Source organism: Tauraco erythrolophus, chromosome 1 (assembly GCF_009769465.1).
Source record: "Tauraco erythrolophus isolate bTauEry1 chromosome 1, bTauEry1.pri, whole genome shotgun sequence".
Lineage (NCBI taxonomy): Eukaryota > Metazoa > Chordata > Aves > Musophagiformes > Musophagidae > Tauraco > Tauraco erythrolophus.
In genome coordinates, this window is record NC_141465.1 from 134905740 (window position 1) to 134926027 (window position 20288).

Here is a 20288-nt window from a genome sequence, read left to right on the forward strand (position 1 = left end):
CTGTATCTCTTAACACATTTCCATCAGCTGCAGAAAACAAGAGAAGAGATGAGGTAGGACCAGAATGTTTTTTCATAAGCAGAAATCCTGAAACAAGCCCACGTAGACAGAATTGAATCATCTTGCTGGTCCAGTTTTGCTTGTGGAGAAGGATATCAGGATTTTCTGAAAGCCACATGGAGATTATATTGCCAGCATAGTGGTACCTGCTACTGGGAAAAAAGCAGCAGGCACCTTATTCACTTGTTGGGTGTTTCATTGAGGTAACCATGCTGCATTTTGCTGTCCCTGAGACACAAAAGGTGTTAATTATTCCTTTTTCCGAGCTGAAAAATGGCCACTTATGCAATCGAAGCCTTTACCTATGTCTGTCATTGCCTTAGAGCTGCTGTTGATGCTCCTAACCCAGTGCTTTCTAGCTGGCTGGAGACCCCAAATCTCCATCCTTCCTACAGAGGTGCATTTCTCTTTCTCCTTTTGCAATGGTTGAGGGTGAAACCCAGCCCTAATTAACGCACATTAACGAGCACAAGAGTCCATGGGTCCTGGCCTGGCAAAGGGCTGAATTTCAGCCAATGTCAGACATCTGGAGGTGATTAATCTCATCAGCTTCCATCGGGATGGCAGCACACAGAAACAAGGGTCATAGCATGTGGGCACTGCTCAGTCCCTAACACGGATCACACGGAAAAGCAGGATGGAAAACACAATGCCCCCAGGGGTATTTTCTGTGATGCCCTATTAAAATCATGCCAGATGGAATCAGCTGGGGTAGCTCAGGGATTCAGGAGGAGAAAGATAGGATGCTAACCGTCAGGGCAAGCAAGAAGAAACCATCTTTCCCAAAGACCACAGGGACACACCATGCCGAATTTCTGCTTCCAGGCACGGGCGGAGAGGACTACAGATTCCCCCTTTGCTGTCTCTTCCCGTCCAACAGAGAAGATACTTATATTTTAGCATGAAAACTATGCGGCACCATGGAAGGCTGCCAAGACTCCCAGGCAAATTTCCCTGCCGGGCCGGGCAGACTCCGTGCCGCACGCTGGCGGTGGAAAGCATCCTTGTAATGATACCAAGCTCTCGCTAAGCCGAAACGTGTAAGGGGAGTCTCTGCAGGGAAGTGCCAATTCATCACTCTAACTGGACTGGAAATTCCTTTTCGGCAGGATCTGTTCTCTCTCGAACATGTGCGGCGCAGCCCGAGGAATGAGCAATGAACATGATATCTCTTTTATGTCTGCCACGGCAGCCGGTCTTTGAGTAATAATAATAATTTAAAAAACCTGCCTGGTGACTTCACACCAGTCTTCCTAGATGTAAAACATAGACGGGAAACACTATGAGAAAACGTTTGTGCTATTTACCCTTGAAGTGCCCGTATCCTGCCTCAGTTTACCTCAAGGTTAATCGGTCACATCTCTGAGATGCTGTAATATTTGGACAGCAGATTGTATAAACGCTACAATTGACTCCCATAATAGTGCAACTGAAGGACCTTGGTCCCCATAACTTGAGTTTTCTGATGTCTAGCAAGGGTTGTACTCACCCCTCGGCCCTTTCTTCCACTGAGCATTAGCAGGATTTCTTTCTCTTGCTTGCTTGGGTTCACAAAAACATGTTAGAAATTCCTCCTCTCTCTGGTTTAAACTGGACAACATCCTTAATGGTTTTTGAAGAGATAAACAGACAGACACAGGCACGTGCAGAACATGATCACATAAGTTGTGCTTTCTTAGGAAGCCAAGTAGAAAGTAAGCCAGATGACTTCAACCCAAAATGCACTTAGAAAAGAAACCCCTGTGAAGGAGACCACAGCGGTGAGGATTGCGCGGGTGCAAGGAGAAACAGGCTGTGAGGGTAGCTGTAACTCTTGGGTAAATTAAAATAAACAACGATGCAAATATAGGTGATATCAGTCATAAGGATTGCGGAGCCTCAGCCAAAGTGTTTGCACGCTGAGTACAGAATTTGGCTTCAGATGAATAAAATTGCTACTGGTCGTTCAGGGTAAATCACCCCGGGTACATCCATCCAACAGCACTGGGGCACAGACATCACAGCAAAGCTGTGCTGATAATAGACCAGAGAGCAGCGATGGGAACGTAAAGAAGAGGAGAAACCAAGGCACTTTCTCCCTATCAAGACCCCCCATGTTGTCCCTGAGAGCAGTATGGTTGAGTCCCACCTCCCAAGCTCAGATGAGGAGCAAGAGTTTAGTCAAAGCACAAAAATTGGCCAGGACCTGAAGGGATGGCGGTGGGTGCCATAACAAGTCTCACCTAAGGTCCTCTTGGTAGTCCCCTTTGGATGCTTGACATGGACCCAAGAATTTGTGTCCACCCAGGGCTGCAATCGGTGTTGCATTCACCCAAGGGAAGAGATGGAGAAGGCACAAGGAGAGGGCTACAAACCCTGCTGAAACCCATCTGGAGGCCTACAGAGATGCTGAACTCCCCGAAAGCATGGCCATCAGGGGGTCTGGCAGCATTAGCCAAACAGTCCGGGTTGAGGAGAGGTCGGCTACAGGCACTTGCCATATTGGAAAAGGATTTGCAGCCAAAAACAGGGCTGACTGGAGAGCTCCCCTCCGGGACCGCTTGCGGAATGAACATAATTGCCTGAGCATTTAAGAAAACAGAGATCCATCTTTCCATGCAAGTGGGCCTGCCGCTGGGAGAGGAAAACTCGGGGAAGCAGCGGAATAAATATTGGTGCTTTGCAAAGCAGAGAGAAATCCACCAGCGAGGAGGGAGCAAAGTAAGAGAGCTTTGGGAAGCCTCTGCACATCAAATGAGCAGTGCATCCCCTGATGAGTGAGGGTGTCGGGGAAGTAGATCGATGGGCAAAGGCTCCAAACAGTAGCATCCATCTCTCATAATAAGGCAGCAAAACTGCTCTCGTTTCCTGTAATCTGATAACCCACCAGAGGAAGGGGGAAAATGCCTTTAAATGGTGATTATAACTCCCGTCATGGTGTTTCCTGATAAAGTGGCCCCCCAACATAATGTTATTATCAATCATGACTACTACAGTAGCATCCTGAGGCTCCCATGGAGACCAGCACATTCAGAGGGAGCCTTTTGGTGTCCTGAAAGACTTGAAGGACCCTGTTGGGAAGCAGGGTTCCACAGCGATGAAATGAGTTGTTCAAGGTCTCCCAGCTGGGAGTAAGACCAAACCCAACTACCCTTTGAGTTGCGGGATTACGTGAGCATCGTGCAATTGTAGCAGTGCGGCTGGGCAAAGGTCTCTAGCCCAACCTCCTACTCAAAGTTGGACCACCATGAGCTTCCAGACAAAAACAGCAGCCTGCTAATTGGCATAGTCATAACAAACTGACAGTGAAGATCTGAAAAACATGACCATCAAAGCTGTATGTTATTGCATAATCTCACGAACATCAAGCCAAGTGCTGGTGAGGGGGCTGGCTCATGTTTTTGCCCAGTCAAGGCTCTGCCGTACCAGTATTTTTTCCCATCGCTTCCTGGCCAAGGAGCTTCATGCCATTTCTTGGTTTTGCCCTTTATCACTGATGTGTGCAAGTAGTAACAACGCTCAGCACTCTTTTTTATCGTTATCAGGAAGTCGTATCACTGCTTTTCTTCACCCAGCAAAATGCATGTCATTGACAGCATCGCTGCCGTTTGCACTCCAGAAGTATCTAAGATCCTAGCACTGGGTGAAGCATGCCTCACGTCAGGTCATATAAAACACAATCCTTCCTCAAACAGGTGACCAGAACCTCACTTCTGTCCTGAAGGACTAACCTCAGATTTGCCCCATGGCTTGACCCTCTCTCATTCGTCCACCCTCTGCAGAGATGTGTCTCCAGGTGGGCACTTACCGTCACCTTCGATCACATGAGCACAAAAGTGGATGAGATCCTAGCTGTACCAACCAACACTTTATTGAAAATGAAGATGAGGCATGGATACTGAGATGCTGCACATCAAAGCCAGGTAATTGAGGTAGCAGCCATCTTACCTGGGACACATTGACCTCCTTTGGACAGCAGAACAGCAGATATCCCAAGGCACCTGTAGCATTCATCTACCTGCCTGTTTCCTTATGATAGAGCTGGACTGGAAGACCTGATCCCATTCCTGCTCTGCTTTTTGCCTTCCCTAAGTGGTGAGTTCCTCAGAAGCAGGACCATCTGGCCCAGCCGTACACCTGTCTTCCATGGAGCAAGGGAAGTGGTCGAGCAAGCAGGAGGAGGGAAGATGTGAGTGCTCCAGAATAATCATTAGTGCAAACAAAACTCCATGTCCCTTCTCAAAATAAAAAGGGAATGAAGGAAAAAGGTCCATAAAACTCTCCTTTTACAGCTCGTATCATAGAGACACAGGTCTACCCAGGCTTCTGATGAATTAGGTACGCAATGGGTGACTGCTTCAGACAATGTGCAGGAACGACTAATACAGCGAGCGGCACTGAATCACGGGCCTGAGAACAGGCAGAACAAAAGCTCCAGACTGCATTCTTGTATTCTTGTTATTAAATCACCTCTTCTAGAGACAGTGGTGCTTTAAGCCAGCTCTTGGTTTCAGGCAGGAGGGTTGCCCAAATCTGGTTTCTGCTCTCCAGCTGCAAACACTTTATTCCCATCAGCTTTACCCAGAAGAGTAAACTGGAAACTCCAGACCCTGACAGATCCCTGGACCTGTTGGCTGCATCTTCCCACGAGCCAGGCTCCCACCCACCACTCTGCTGCAAGACCAACACCTTTCCTGGTTAACTCTCAACCCCAGAAGACATGTTTTCCACCCTGAGCCCACCTCTGCCAGCTTCCAGCTGTGCATGCCTGAGGGAAGCCAACCCCACTATCCTCTGGGTGCCTTGAGGAATAATTTGGAGCAGGTCAACGTGTAGACCTCACAGTGACACTATCCCTCTTCTTAAGGTGTGTCTGGACTAGAAAACATACACAAATCACAACCCCAGTGACGTTATGGATTTCCCCAAAACGATGATGAATGATACCTACTCTATTTGCCACGAGAGGGCACTTTCACATTAATTGTCACATCTCTGGCTCTAGGATGGACTCTGCCCAAATACGGTTTGGTCACAGTGGGATTCAATGTCCAACTCATGGAGGGAATTTATTTTGCAAGGACAGGGCAGTGTGTTGGGTGTGTTACTCGTTACCTTACAGGGGAGACTGCAATAAGGGATCTGGGTGCATCTGGGGGTCTTGGTGTATCAGTTCTTTAAGGGGAGAAATAACAGCAAAGAAAACCCACATGTTGAAAGTTGCTACACGCAAAGAAAATTTCCTCGGAGGAAACAGTTTTTTGTAGGGAAGATGATGCGAAAGTGTGATGTCTTTCAATCCAGATGAAGGAGACACCTGCTTCCCAACTTCTCTAGCAAAGACTGTATAAATTAGCATTTTTGAAAACTGGGCAGTGGTTTATGTTTGCTGCAGACATGAGTCATTCCTTTGCAAACACCTCACCAGCTGGAAGCTGCAGGATAGAGCTCAGGCTTGGAGCTGATTAGAAACCTTATTTCTGCCCCCCCCCCTCTGTCATGCAGTAGATGTGGAAAACTGCAGGCTCTGCGAATATGCATAGCTCTGAAATTACCGCTATTCATCATGTCCAATTGGCTCTTGGAGGAATCCCAACCAGTCAAGGGGTTCTGCAGCATAACAATAGGTGATTATCTTTTGCTCCAATTCATTTTGTCACAACAGCCTCCCAGCCTCTGCAGAACTGTGATTTTTCATTTGGTTTCCAGGAAAAGTAAAGGAGATTCAAGAAATGAGACAGATCTTTGCTTCTCTGGGGAAGGCACCTCATGTTTAGGCAAAAAATCAACTGTGCCTTCCTTGTAAGCCATTTAACAGACAGAATCACTCTCTTATGTCTCAGGTTGAGGAGAGGAAAAAGAAAGCTAAATGTCTTTCTAACTAAATTCTGCAACTTCAGTCCAGAACGGATGAGAATGACAGACATGAATTGGAACAGCCCTGGGAAAGACAAAGCCTTTTTTTCACTCGTCTTTACCATTTCTCTTTTCATCTTAGCTTCATCTTAAGGAACCAACCACAGACATGAAACATAACGTTTTTGAACACCATCAACACTGTTAAAAAGGGCAGAACAAGGATGATAAGAGACTGGAGAAAACGGGACTTAGGAAGAAGGACCGGTGGAGTGGTGTCTCCTCAGCCTAGAGAAAAGAAGCCCATGGAGAGAACATGCTGACTGTCTTGGCATCATTTGCATCAAAGCAAATTTAGGTTGGCTCCAAAGGAAACCTATGAAGTCTATGGAAGAGAAACAGTGAGAAGGTCTAGACTCTTTTCTGCTGTGGATTTTCAGGAACTGTCAGCATGGTCCCTGGTGTAGGCATTTAGACTAGGTGGTTTCTTGAGCTTCCTTCTGTCCCAAAGCTTCCTCCATGCCCAGGACTGTGAAACGCACAGGCTCTGCTGTATATGTCCCACAAAAAAGGAGTCTCTGTACCTCCACCACCCAGACTTACACCACAAGGGAAAGCAGAGAAGCAGTGAGACATTCGTCTTGTCTTCAAAACCGACGCTGGTGGCCAGAGATATCCGTCCACCCACATACATCCACACCCTACCTCTGAGCACCACAGTTTCCAATGACTGGTTATGTTTAAAGAGGTTGAGATCAACAGGTTGAGCATGGAGGTGGTCAATCAAATCCCATTCTTAGTAAAGTTAAGTATAAAGTCTTTCTGCAAGCAGCTTACATGAGATTGTGTCCTTGTCGAGGAAATTCCAGTACCACCAGTAGAAAAGAAGACAGAAAAGAGCAAAGATTGTTTTGTTTCTTTTGTGGCAATTGTTTAGCACGTCACAGCAGTGGAATACGTTGAAACCTTTCCAGCTGGATGAAGGAGACAGATGAGCACTACCTGAGCTGGGGTAGGATGCATCGGGTTGCCTGCTTGCAGTAAACACCCTGGCAAGAAGAAAACATGGGTCACACCTGTAATTTATGTCTATAAAAAGTATCTCTGACTCCCAGCACAATGACCATGGTTGCAGCCTCTCTCAATCGTAGCAAAACTCATTCACACCGCATCGATTCAAACACGTACACTCCAAAGGAGATCCAGCCACACATTTCTCAGCCTCCCGTGGAAAGACCATGCACATTAGGGGGAAATTTGCTGGAGCGAGTCCAGAGGAGGGCCATGAAGATGATCCGAGGGCTGGAGCACCTCTGCTCTGGAGACAGGCTGAGAGAGTTGGGGCTGTTCAGCCTGGAGAAGAGAAGGCTCCAGGGAGACCTTTCAGCACCTTCCAGTACTTAAAGGAGGCCTACAGGAAAGCTGGAGAGGGACTTTTTACAAGGGCATAGAGTGACAGGACAAGGGGCAATGGATTTAAACTGAAAGAGGGCAGATTTAGATTAGATATAAGGAAGAAATTTTGCCCTCCGAGGGTGGTGAGGCAGTGGAACAGGTTGCCCAGAGAAGCTGTGGCTGCCCCATCCCTGGAAGTGTTCAAGGCCAGGCTGGATGAGACTTTGGGCAACCTGGTGTAGTGGAAGGTGTCCCTGCCCATGGCAGGGGGGTTGGAACTGGATGATCTTTGAGGTCCCTTCCAACCCAAACCATTCTATGACTCTATGATTCTATGAAATTTATGGATCAGAACACACCACGACCAGGGGAGATTTCCCTAAACTTTTGTTTTCCAGCACAAGGAACAAAGCCCATTTTCAAATTGCAAAGGCAGACCAAGGGCAGGGAGGGCTCCCAGGAGACACAACAGGCAGGAGCACTTATACCATCTCCAAATGTCAGAGACCCCCTCTCTGCCCTCCCGCACTAACCTTTATTTCCAGCATCCTCTTCCCAAACAACACCCTTCACGAGAGCACTAGCCCTCTCCAGCAGGTCATCGCTTTGAGCGACAGAGCTATTTGCAGCAATCAGCTCTTGCTCAAGAGTCAGGAAGTCCATGGCCGAGGAGGCTAATTAAGAAGAAAACATTTCAATAGCATTTCCGTTGTGTGAGACTCACGGTTTGCATTCGTACCCCTGTGTGGGAAAAAAAAAAAAAAAAAGAAAACCAACGTGTTGCAATGACTCTCGGAGACAGGGAGTGACATGTGGATCTCTGGCACCTTCCTGCTGAATTCTTTTGGTGAAGGAGTCTGACCCTTCCCGAGGAGGAGGTTCATGCCTCAGCTGGGTTTGCGTGATCGGAGGGAAACATCTGCACATGGACGGCCTCCTTGCATGCAAGAACCACCCACAAAGTGTCTTCTCCCATCACCTTTCCCCAACCACGGGCTCCCAAAGTCCATTTTGTGTCGCGGCTCCTTGCAGACATGTAGTTGTTGCACAAGGTTTGTCTCCATCACTCATCTTACAGACACAAACTACTCCCTCCGGTCACGAGGCTCAAGTCACGGCACGCTTGCGACGTGATGATCTGAGAACAGAAGGGTTACAAATGCTCGGGAAAGCCTGGCTTTAAAATCCAGGTAAAATTCAGGAAGGGTAATGATAAAAATATGGATGATTTGCATGCGGCGGGTGAAAGATGGTCAGTGCTACGGGTAGAATTCCGTCAGCGCTGAGCCTCTTCAGTTGTACCAAGTGATCCACGGCTGCAAACCGAGGGGAGAACCTGAGGGACAGGTCATCTTTGCAGCTCACATGCATCTGAAAGCAGCAGCTGAGGCACCACCACTTCCCCATCGCACCAGGCACCTTCCTGGACCTCAAACGAACAAAGAATAATCTTAATAAGCTTAGTCAGGGGAGCTTAGTCAGAGGATATTCAGGTTGGATGTTAGGAAGTATTTCTTCTCTGAAAGGGTTGTCAGTCACTGGAATAGGCTGCCCAGGGAGGTGGTTGAGTCCCCATCCCTGGATGTGTTTAAGAATAGGGTGGATGATCTACTTGAGGATATGGTTTAATGGGGATTAGGGATGGTTGGACTTGATGATCTACAAGGTCTTTTCCAACCTAGAAATCTATGAATCTATGAATCTATGAAAGAAACTCAGCGACTCCCAACTTTGGGAGAAATTGCCTCAAAGACGATGCCAAAAGGGTTTCCCCCGACATCTAGTGGCCGGAGAGAACACCGAGTGAGATAACGTGGCAGGAGAAAACAAGCTCTGCTATTACCAGGAAGATTAATTACGAGCACAATAATATCCAGGCCTTCTGATGAAATATTTTACAGTATATTGCCCTCAGGAGAGTGGCTCCTTTTACTGATTTATTTTAACCTTCACATTACGCAGATACGTTATAGGCGTCTTCAGAGATGCCCTGGTGTTATTTGCCCCCTGACAGCAAATAATAAACTCTTTCTCAGCTATATAACATTTCCAAGGAAGCCCTTGACGTGACTAGGAAAATATCGAGGACAATTAAGTCACATGGCACTCGTAGCCCTGTGGGAACAGACTTGAGCTCGGCTCCAGGACTCGGATAGCATGAGAAAGCCTGGTTCAAACAGAGTAGCAAAAGTCTTGGAGGTAGTAATTATTAAAGATCTCCTGGTTGAAGATCCTCTGGGGTCTCTCTATTATTTTAATTGTGGTTCAAGCCAACTTTACTGCTTCCAGAGGAGCCTGTTAGCACAAAGGAGGAAGGGCTCATCGCAAGGGAATGCGGGCAGGAGATCGGCTGCCCGCGACTTTGTTCAGGGGGGAGCAAGGGGGTGTTGGTCGTGCATCTTTGGGGGGAATCCTAGTAAATCTGGTGCCTCACTGGATGGAGCAATGTCATGGGCAGAGGTTGCTGTGAGGAGGACATCAGCATGGGGCTCCCATGGTTAAAACATGATTAAGAGGATTCAGATGATTCAGAGAGATTTCCAACCATCTAGTCTGACAGCCCATGCAGCTTGCTTCATCCCTACCCTTGATTCCCTGTCTGCAATTAATAAAGCAGCCTTTTCCCCCTCTTTACAGTTGTCTCAGTTTTGCTGGGTTTGTGCAGCTCCTGGCATTCTGGCCACAGAGTCTGGCTGAGGCCCCACACTCTTGTCACACTGAAGAGAGACGCTTGCCACTGGCAGAGGTGAGGAGAGAGAGAAGGCCAGATCCTAATAATCTGCACAGTGAGGGACCCACAGCATCCGTCAGCATCAGGGGAAAGATGCTGACCTCCCCTGGGGCCCGAGAGCTGTGGCACATGCCAGAGGGTGTTTGTACAGCACCTAGCACAGGCAGGAACAAGTCTCCAACTGATGTTTTCAGTCACTCCTTCATTACAGGCAGCAAATCCATCCATCATCGGCTCACCAACATTTGCAGGGTGCCAGCATCAGTGGTCCTGCCTCTCTGCGTCCCACCACACCTCTGGAGATTTGTCCACACGATTAATCTATTCTTTCTCTCCCACGCAGCCTCCTCATCCCACCCATACAGGAAAAGTCCTCTTAAATCCTTCAATACCCATCAAAGCACCTTGATGTGATGTTAGGGTCCCACCCCATCTGATCCAGATGTCATATCTTATTTCTCTCATCGCTGTGAATATTGGCATGATGGCATAGAATCATAGGGTCATAAAATGGTTTGGGTTGGAAAGGACCTTCAAGATCATGCAATTCCAACCCCCCTGCCATGGGCAGGGACATCTTCCACTAGATCAACTTGCTCAAAGCCTCATCCAACCTGGCCTTGAACACTTCCAGCTGGGCAACCTGTTCCAGCACTTCCCCATCCTCATTGCAAAAAATTTCTTCCTTAGATCTAATCTAAATCTACTGTCTTTCAATTTAAAACCATTACCCTTTGTCCTATCACTACACACCCTTGTAAAAGCACAGGAGTCCCACATTAGACCTGTCTGCCACAGGTTCATGCAATAAATCTTGGCCAACAATTGGCTTTCAGCAGATTTAAAGCCTGGTTGCGAACACTCACCTTCTCTGTTCAGCCCCTCAGGGGACCCAAACCCCACAGTGAGGAAGAAATTGATTTCTAAAAATCTTACACAGCAAAAATAACACCAGAGCTTCTGGATGTGTCAGACCAGCCCATGCTACATCATGAAGATCTCAGTTCCTACAACAGCAACTTGCATTGAGGTTGCTCCTAGGTACAGTTTCTCCCTAATTTCATGGCAATTGGACCTGTATTTTACCACTATGTCAGAAGAAAATAGACTGGAGTGAGGTCCCAGTGGCAGGGCCAGCTGGTAGCCCGGCAAAATGGTGAGTCCTCAAAGGAGGCATCAACATCTACATTCGTGTGAACAACTTCTTATTTGTAGGGTCTCTGCAGTGTCTGAGCTCAAGTCTGCTGGCTCCGTGTTCACACCCCTACTCTCCCGTAGTAGATGGCCATGGGTGAGGAGAAACCCTCTGAGATGATCATAAAAGTGACCCTATAACTCGAGGTTAAGGCTGTTCCAAAAGCATTCAGCGCATCAAGCTTCTCTTGTACCCAAAGGGAATGACCCCTCTATGTGGGGCTTGCAGCAGCAGACCTCAAGCCCCTTTACCAACATTACAAACCTGAAGTGAAGAGCAGCTTGCACAGAGCTCCGATGCCTTTTTCGCCTCCCTCTTTCCGAGCCCTGAGACGCTGGAACAGATCCCTGCAAAACCACTTTGGTTGGAGAGCTGTTGTCAGGTCATTTTGAAAAGTTTGCAACACTTTGCAAATTGTTCTTGCTGGAGGTTGTAAAATAACAGTGCCATTACTCAAAAAACCCATCCAAGAATATTATGTTAGACACAGGTCACATCTCTCCACCCACGACAATATTCCAAGGGAGAAAAAAAAAAATGAGGAAAAGAAATTGTTAAACACAAGCTGGAGATGACAATGAAAAATTTACTCTTAACTATGTATATTTTTATGGAGAAAGGTTATCTATCCATCCATCATCACATACTAGCACAGGAAAGAGCCTGTGTGTATTTAGATATTTATATCTTGCACGTGTAGTTAAAGGGAAAAAAAAAAAAGCTCGTAGAGATGCACGGCTGTCTCTGCTCCCCCTCTTCTCTCCCCCTTAGGTGCCCATCACAAACACTGCATAAATACATTGTAGCTGGTCATCTGACCTGTTTTAATCATATATATTAGGATGAAATGAGTAGAAGTGTCTATTTGTCTCCAGCAACAATAAAGGGAGCCTCAAGCAATTAGTCCAGGTGTAAAAAAACTCTACTAAGCCAGACCAATTCCATCTGCATGTCTTGTTTTCCCCATCTCTAAAGCAGAAAAATAAACCTGCCTGTGTCTCAGAAGTACTTGGAGATCCAGAGGGGAAAGGTATTCATGACATAGGGATGTTATCTACGAAACAGCAACAATGAGGTTAACAACAAGGTTAGTGGTGAGTTCATACATAAAACTTGCTGTGGGACTGCAGAAAGCCCAGGCTGCCCTCTGTTTGGAAAATCATGTCTATGTTCTCCCCATAGCTCAAGCTGGATCCTTCAAAAAGCATGGTTTTCCTATCAGAACTCAGTAAACCCTAAAGAAGAAAGGTGTGTTCTTCTTCTTGAGGCCCTGAGCAACCTGATCTAGTTGGAGATATCCCTGTTCCTTGCAGGGGGGTTGGACTAGATGACCTTTGAAGGTCTGTTCCAGCCCTAACCATTCTATGATTCTATGATTCTAAAAGTCACTAATTCGATACCTCCCAAAAATCGCGTGACCACACTCCGTGCAATTACAGTATTTTGCAGCATTTTGGCAAGTTGAATGCCACAAATACCAAAACCTAGATGCAAATTGGAATTTTTAACTTTTTTTTTTTTCGATTTTGCAATATTTTTCATCTTTCCATTCTCCCTCGCCCCTCTGCCTTGGACTCCCCAGCATCTATGAAATCCCTCATGGTGCAAGAGCAAAACAAGGACACAACAGAGCTACCCTACAGAGACAGTGTTTCTCCAGTGGATCTTGCACAGAGGATGCTGCTTCAGCCCATGTTGTCCAGCCCATGGGAAGCACCTGGTGCCTTGAAGCCACATCAAGCCAAGACCTTCTGTTCCTAGATCTGCAGAATGGGCACAGGGCTCTGGGAGAGGGGCTGGGGTTGGAAAAGCTGAGCCCTGTTGCCTTGAATGGCTGGAAAAAGATCTAGCCCCTGGAAAGCCATCAGCTTTGGCTGCTGGGGATGGAAGGTGTAAGAAGGAGCCAGGGCTTGGAGGTGCCCCCACATTTGCCTCAACCTTAGGGTCAGAGCCAGAACAAGGTCAGAACATTTGAAAAAAAAGGCATATGCCCTGGGGCTGGGTGAGACATTCACAGAATCATAGATATTCCTTCCTATGCCTTTCCCTAAAGGGCTCACCAACACGCAGGGAGCCCTCATGGAGCACTGGTGGTTGGGTTGCTCCTGATGACACTGTGAGACCCCACAAAACTCATGATATCTATGACAGACCCCTTTTAGCATCAGGGCAGGGAAACACCAGCCTCTTAGCACCCAACTACTCCATGTCCATGCTTTACATCAGTTCCTGCACACATTTAGCGTCTCGAAGTCTCTGTGAAGGGCTCTGCAAACCCGCGGTGCTGGATTCGGTGAGGTTTTGCCGCCTCGCTGGGTCGGGTCAGAATGAGGCCCTAGGTCTTCAGAGGAGTTTCTAATTTTTCCACAATGTTTCAACAGCATTAATTTCCTTTCAATCAGTTTTTCCCTCTCCGCTCTGCAGCCTCATAAAACTTCACCGGAGAACATTTCTGCTTGGTTGGCACAAGTAGAAAATTACTGTCATTTTTCACTTCTTCAGCCCAAAGAGGTGTCCACCAGACCCGCCATCGGTGGGCAGTTGCACGCTGGCCCTTCCAGTGCCATCCCCAGAGAGGTCTCAGTGCCAGCAACCAACACAGAAAAGAAGCCAAGCTCTTTATTTTGCCTGGCACCGGGAAGGTAACCTGGGTGTTTTAGCAACACAACATCTCCAGTCGACCCCTCTGCAGCATCTTGGCAGTGCAGTGAGGCTGGAGAACACCCCAGCCACCTCTGAAGGTTAGCAGCAACCCAGATCCGTGTGTTTATCCTGGTTTTGGACATAATTCCCCCTGCTCCACTGCTGTTGATTGAGTGTGAGAACTCATATCCCTGGAATACTTCTGTGCTTTGACACCCCACTGAGGGGCCACAACGCACTTGAGAAGGACTCCTACAGACACCCCTGTACAGGGAGAGTTAATAGAGAAGATCTTTGTGGCAGAACACAAATATGAATGAAGGACTTGCAAGTGTCCACCAAGCTTCGTCTTCTTCTTTCATCATTTTAGAGGAATAATCACAGGCAGAGATCAGCGGGTTGGGTGGAGAGCCTCCACTCTTTGCTAAGTGCATCATTTTGTAATTTTTGTGGGTGGAAAGGCAGGGGTTGGAAGATGCAATTCTTGGAGAAAGCTCCAGGACGTGCTGAACAGATGCAAAAAGCCCTATTCTCCTTGGCTGTGCAGTAGCTCCCCATGGTACGTTTCTTGGTAGTTTATCCAGGACAGCCTTCAAACTTCTTCCTGATGGACTGCACCCCTTCTTTATGGCAAGAAGAGTGCAGTGCTCAGCTATCTGAGTAAGGTGATGATGAGGACAGAGCCTTGCCTTTCTTCTTCTGCGGAGCTGTCTCCTAGGGTTTAGTCCCCCATCCCTAGTGTTTCATGGGTTTATTCCATCCCAGAGGCAACAGCTCACAAATACTCTTCTTGACCTTTGTCAGGTTCATTTCAACCCATTTCTCCAGCCTGCCCAGGACCCTATTCTGAGTAGCAGCCATGCCCTCCAGCACATTGACTGCTCCCCTACCCAAGTCTGGTGCCATACACAAGCTCACTGAGAGCAGACTTCATCCTATCACCTAGCTTATCAATGAAGACATTCAACATTATCAATGCCAGTATTGATTCCTGAAGGATGCCCCTAGTTATTGGCTGCCAGGTGGACTTTGCACCACTTCACATAACCTTCTGAGATGTTTGCAGCAGGGCTAGTTACTCATGACTCCCTTCATTGTCAGAGTCAGAACCAGAATCACAGAATAACTGAGGCTGGGAGAAGCTCTGGAGGTTGTGGTCCAAGCAGCTGGTTCTGCTCACAGCAGAACCAGCTCCGCTGTCAGATGGACTTGCTCAGCCTTACAAGTTCAGCTCAGTCTTGCTCTCACACAAAATGCTGTTTTTCTCCCTGCTTTCATTTGGAGAGAGCAAACTGTGATGTCCACGGTGCAGAGTGCCCCCAAATAGCAGATCACCACGTACCTCCTGGCCCCGAGCTGTGAAGAACATGCCGCTCTACCACACACTCATCTACTGTTCAATCAGCTTGTTCCACTGTTCCCAGGTTGTTCAGTAACATTATCCTCTTTAATTCCTAAATTCTTCCCACGTGCAGGTGCACACCTGTAAAAATAAAGAGCCAAGGTTGCATGTGCTCCATGCACACTTTTGATGTAGCAATAATCTCTGCAGCCTGACAGATTGACATCCCAGGAGACACAAGGATTTTGGATTTTTAAGCAGAAACGAGAGGAGAACAATCCCAGGGCTGTTCCAGTGCCTGAATTCAAGGGTAACCCTCAAGCGCAGAGCAAGGGCTGCAAAAATACTCACTCGTTGAGATACTTGCCAAGGATTTCATAAAGGATCTGAAGTATGGAGGACACTTTCCTCTTCACTAATTTATTCTGTTTCATCATTTCCTCAGCCACCTGCATCCTCTTTCTCTTTCTTCTTTCACATTTAGACTTCAAGCTCTTTGGGGCAGGGGTTGCTTCTACTCTACACATCTGCGCTGAAGTCTCCACGCTACTGAAACGAAACTGGACACAACCTTTCCACTTGAAGAAAGACATGATGCACTCAGGAAAAATTCCATTTACCGGTTGGATTAACGACCTTTAGAAGTTTTCTGACCAGTGTGTCACCTTGCAGAGGAACTAAGCTGGGTTTTTGTTTTTAACAGTCAGCACAATCTCTGCTTCGGGACTCCCAGCTCAGCATGGATGAGAGTCGATGATCTGGAAGGAGTTTCAGCAGACCACTAATGCTATGACTGTCCTTGCAACAGCCTTGAAGATGGGACTGTGTATAGATATCTGTTGTAAGAAAAGGACTTGATCTCACTGTCCCACCTCGTTTTGTCTGGACAAGCCATGTAGATTTTAGAGATACATGTGATCAGCAAGCATGAAACACTGAATCATGCAACCTTGTGCTCAGCAGAGATGCTCACATGCTCCTTCTAATCAGCACAGTGAAGAACAACAGGCCTGGAACAAGCTGACTGCATAAATTTGTCAACCTTGGCACATATCCAGACTCGTTAACTCAAGCCCGGGAGGAACTGCAACTCAAAGGTTCCATCAATTTCCAACATCAGAAAGGGCAGGAAGAAGATCTCACTGACAAGAGTCTCTTTTTCTCTTCCTCCACCTTCTCCCTTCAGCAGCTGCAGACTGATGTACTGCTCAACAAGAGATGGCGATTCTCTGCCCTCACAACAGCTCAGCAGGCTTTCAGAAGCACTGAGTCAGCACACGCTTTCTCCTATCGTGTCCAAAACTCAACACACCAAGAGAAAAGCAAAGGAACCAGAGGACAGTGTCTCCTAAGTTTGTATCAGATAACTTAGCCAGTTGACCGTAGCTCAACTTGGACCTCTCTGACCATCAGGTTTCAGCTTTTAATGGTTCAGACCTCAGAGGGACGCAAGCACCCTGAGATACTCCCTGTTGCCCCTGTGAAGTTCTGGAGGTTCCCATCAAGCAAATCCCTCGTGTTTCACCTTTGAGGGCCATGTTGTAGAATGCAGATCCCTGACCTCAACCCTTCAGACATGCTGGGCTTGAAAAAAACCTGAAGCTGATCCTGCTGCACTACCTGGTTTGAGGAAAGCAATGTGGCTTCTCACTTTCCCATCACCACCAGCAGCAAACAGATTGATTTCTGGGAGAACTTGGATGGTTGTAAGAAATCACACCCAAACATCGTGCCATTAATGGAAGAATTAGAACCTATAAATCAACAAAATTACTTCTTCTACTGTAATTTGTGGAGAGGATGCTTCAGCCTCTGGGTTTCCAGGCATGTTCCAGCTTGTGTTCTCACTCGTACTTCATCATTTCCAAAAAGGTTCACTCCACAGGCAAGCGAATGGTATGTACAACCCAAAGATTATGAAGTATTTCCAAGTGTTTCTAGCTCTCATGCTATGCAGAAGAGGAAATCAAAGGCATCACTGCTCCACCAGCAAGCTCCCTCCAGCACTCCTGTCCTCACCCATCCTCAGGAGATGGCTGCTGCAATGCTCGTTTCACCCAGTGTTTCAACATCCCAAATACTGCTAGAAGAGAGCTCTTGGAGCAAATACCACTCCTCAGCCCCGGAGTCCGGCCATGCAGCCACCATCCAGCCTGGTGGGCATTCCAATGCCCATCTGCTCAGCAGAGAAATGCATGAGGACAGAAGGCAAAAATCATTTCATTCCAACATAGCATAGTTCTGCATGCTTTGGTGACTTCACAGCTAATAACTTCCATATGTTTAACAATCCTTTGCAAGCACCACTCTTACCTGACTTCCAAGCTTGCTTCCCACTGCTGAGGATGGAGGAGAAACCTCACTCCCATCTTCTCCCTCGATTGGGGACCAGCCCAGAGAGCACCTCAGCACCCACCTTGCTTTTTGGGCTCCTCGGTATCACCCAGGCCATGCCCTGGGCCAAGCTCAGCGCTGCCAGGGGCAGGCTCCTGGTTAATCCACAGAGGCACCTTTTTGACTCTTGAGTTGGACTTTCCTGGCAGGCGGGGAGATGGGGGCAGCCAGGAAAGGAAAGTTTCTAAGCATAAAACCCAACGTGTCCTCAGGCTCGCAGAAGTGTCAGAGACACAGGGTTGACCTGAACTATTTATAAACCGAGGCCCAATGGAAACACGATGGAGCTGAACCAAATTCCTGTTTCCAACCCATCCCTCTCCCCAGTCTGTCACCTGAGCAGCGTGACACCAGCCAGCGTCCTTGGCTCTGACTTCCTCAGAGTCAGGGTCTAAACTACAGCTGAGTGCAGAAACTGCACTCCTCGGGTGAAAAGCAGGTCCTGGATTCCCCAAGGTACAGGGATGGTGGTCCTCAGAAAGGTGGAGATGTTAGTATATGGTGCACACAAGCAGAAAGCCTGGCTGATCTTGTTGGGAACAGCTCTGCCCTGCAAAGTGCTCCAAGCATTTTGCTGAGGAACATAACGGGGTGGACACTTGCCCCTATTTTTTCTCCCCTTTAGCCATGGGGAAGGCAGCCAGTAAGAGCAACGTGCTGGTTAAGCGGGAGGGATGCTCCAGCTCCCCAGAACCAAAAACCCTGCAAGGTTGCAGCTGACCTCAACAGCTTGCTTTCCATCTAGGCTGAGAGGGGCAAGGCAGCGAGGGACCCAGCATCTGGATCATTGCCACCCTCTGGCACACCGGACCACCCTCCATTCAGCTCACCCCCTCCTCAGAGATGAGCAGCAGCTCCTTGAGCAGTGAGTGCCACCCAGGAGGAACCTCCACAGTCCCACCCTGGATGAGGACAGAGGGTCCTGCCCTGTCCTTGCTCAAACAAAATTTGTAAAACACTGTAGACAACCTGCTCCAGGAAAGGTGATAGCTGGAACAGGAGTTGGACATCAAACCAAGCTATGGAGATGAGCAGTCAGGTGCTCCGTTCCTGGCAGTGGCAGCCTCTTCCACTCACATGGCTGGGGAAGAGGAGGAGAAGGAAGGACATGGGGGCATGGAGAAGGAACAATTTGGGAATGTATGAGTCCTGAAAATGGGAATTTTTAAGATCTAGATCTATTCTGAGTCATCAGAAATAGTTTGGACTGGGAAGGTCTATGCCTCTAGGTTGGGCAAGTCTCTGTTATCTCCTTTAGGACATTTTTAAAGACCAAATTTTGCAGGAATCTCTCACCTATGGATCCATCTCCTGCCAAACCTCACAGCAGCTCCTGCTCCTCAAACCCTGGGGATAGGCTAGAGGTGGCCACCAGGAAGAGCCTCATCCCCTTCTTGGTGACCAGGCAGCCCTTGGAAGAACAAGGCTCTTCGTCTCAGTTGATGCTTCTAGACACTTGTGCAACACAAACACAAGGCTGTAGAAAATGCAATCGTGTGTCATTTGTCGTAACTAAAAGCTATTAAGAGAAGCAGACAGCAGACCACAACGAGGAGGTGGTTTCGAGTCCTTGGTTAATAGTTTTCTCTGCAGAGCTCATGGCTGATCCTCCACAGCAGGTCCTACGCTTCAGAAGGAAACGTTACCATGTTTGTTCTTGTGCCGTTGAGCTGCCCTTGCAAGTGACAATCCTGCTTTTATCGCGTGTTCTTCTCGCAGAAGCCATATAGGATGCGACGTTTCCAGCGACTAGCAAGTTAACGGGGTTTAAGATGTGTAAAATTTAAAAACCACCGGGGGAGGAAAGAATAGCAACCATTTCCTGAGCTTTTTACTGAATTCTTACGGAGTTAGGGATATGCGTGATTTAGATGAACAAAAACATGGAGCTGGAAAGGAGTTCAGGAGCCTGTGTAGACCACCCCCAGGATCACGTCAGTATGAGACATCTCTCAGGGATGGTGTAGCACAGGCTGGGGTCTGATGGGTTGGAGAACAGCTTTTGGGGAAAGGACCTGGGACAGTAAAGACCAACCATGCCATGGGTGGTCGTGGCAGGAGTGGAGCCAGCAGTGATTCTCTCTCTGTTTTAGCCCTTGTCAAACAGGACACTAGGACCAGTTTGGGCTCCCCAGTACCAGGCAGATGGTGACAGAACCCAGTGAGGCCACCAAGCTGGTTGGGGCTGGAGGTCAGGACATGCAAGGAGAGGTTGAGAGCTGGGTGTGCAATGAGAGCAGAAGGCAAAGGGGGATTTTTATCACTGTCCACAACTTTCAGCTAGGACAGTGTGGAGACACGAGAGACAGGCTCTCCTGGGAGATGCTCAGTGATGGGAAGAGAGTCAACAGCCCAAGTTAGAACACAAGAAATTCCCATTAGGAAAAGCTTTTCCCCATGAAGGAGGTCAAACACTGGAACAGGGGTCCAGGTTGGGCAATTGCCATCTTCGAAGGTACACAAAACTCTCCTGAAAAAAAAAAAACGAGAAACCTCAGATGAAACTTCAAAGCTGGTCTTTCCAGTCCTGGTTACTCTGTATGTCTTTGTTCTCACACCCTCCCATAGCTGGGATTACCGTTTTCTTGGATCGTCTCTGATATTTTCTACTTCTATAGTTCCAAAATTTTACCTAAAACATACCAAATGCACATTTGCTGTTTCTCGCCACATGGCAGTGAATGCGTAGAAAC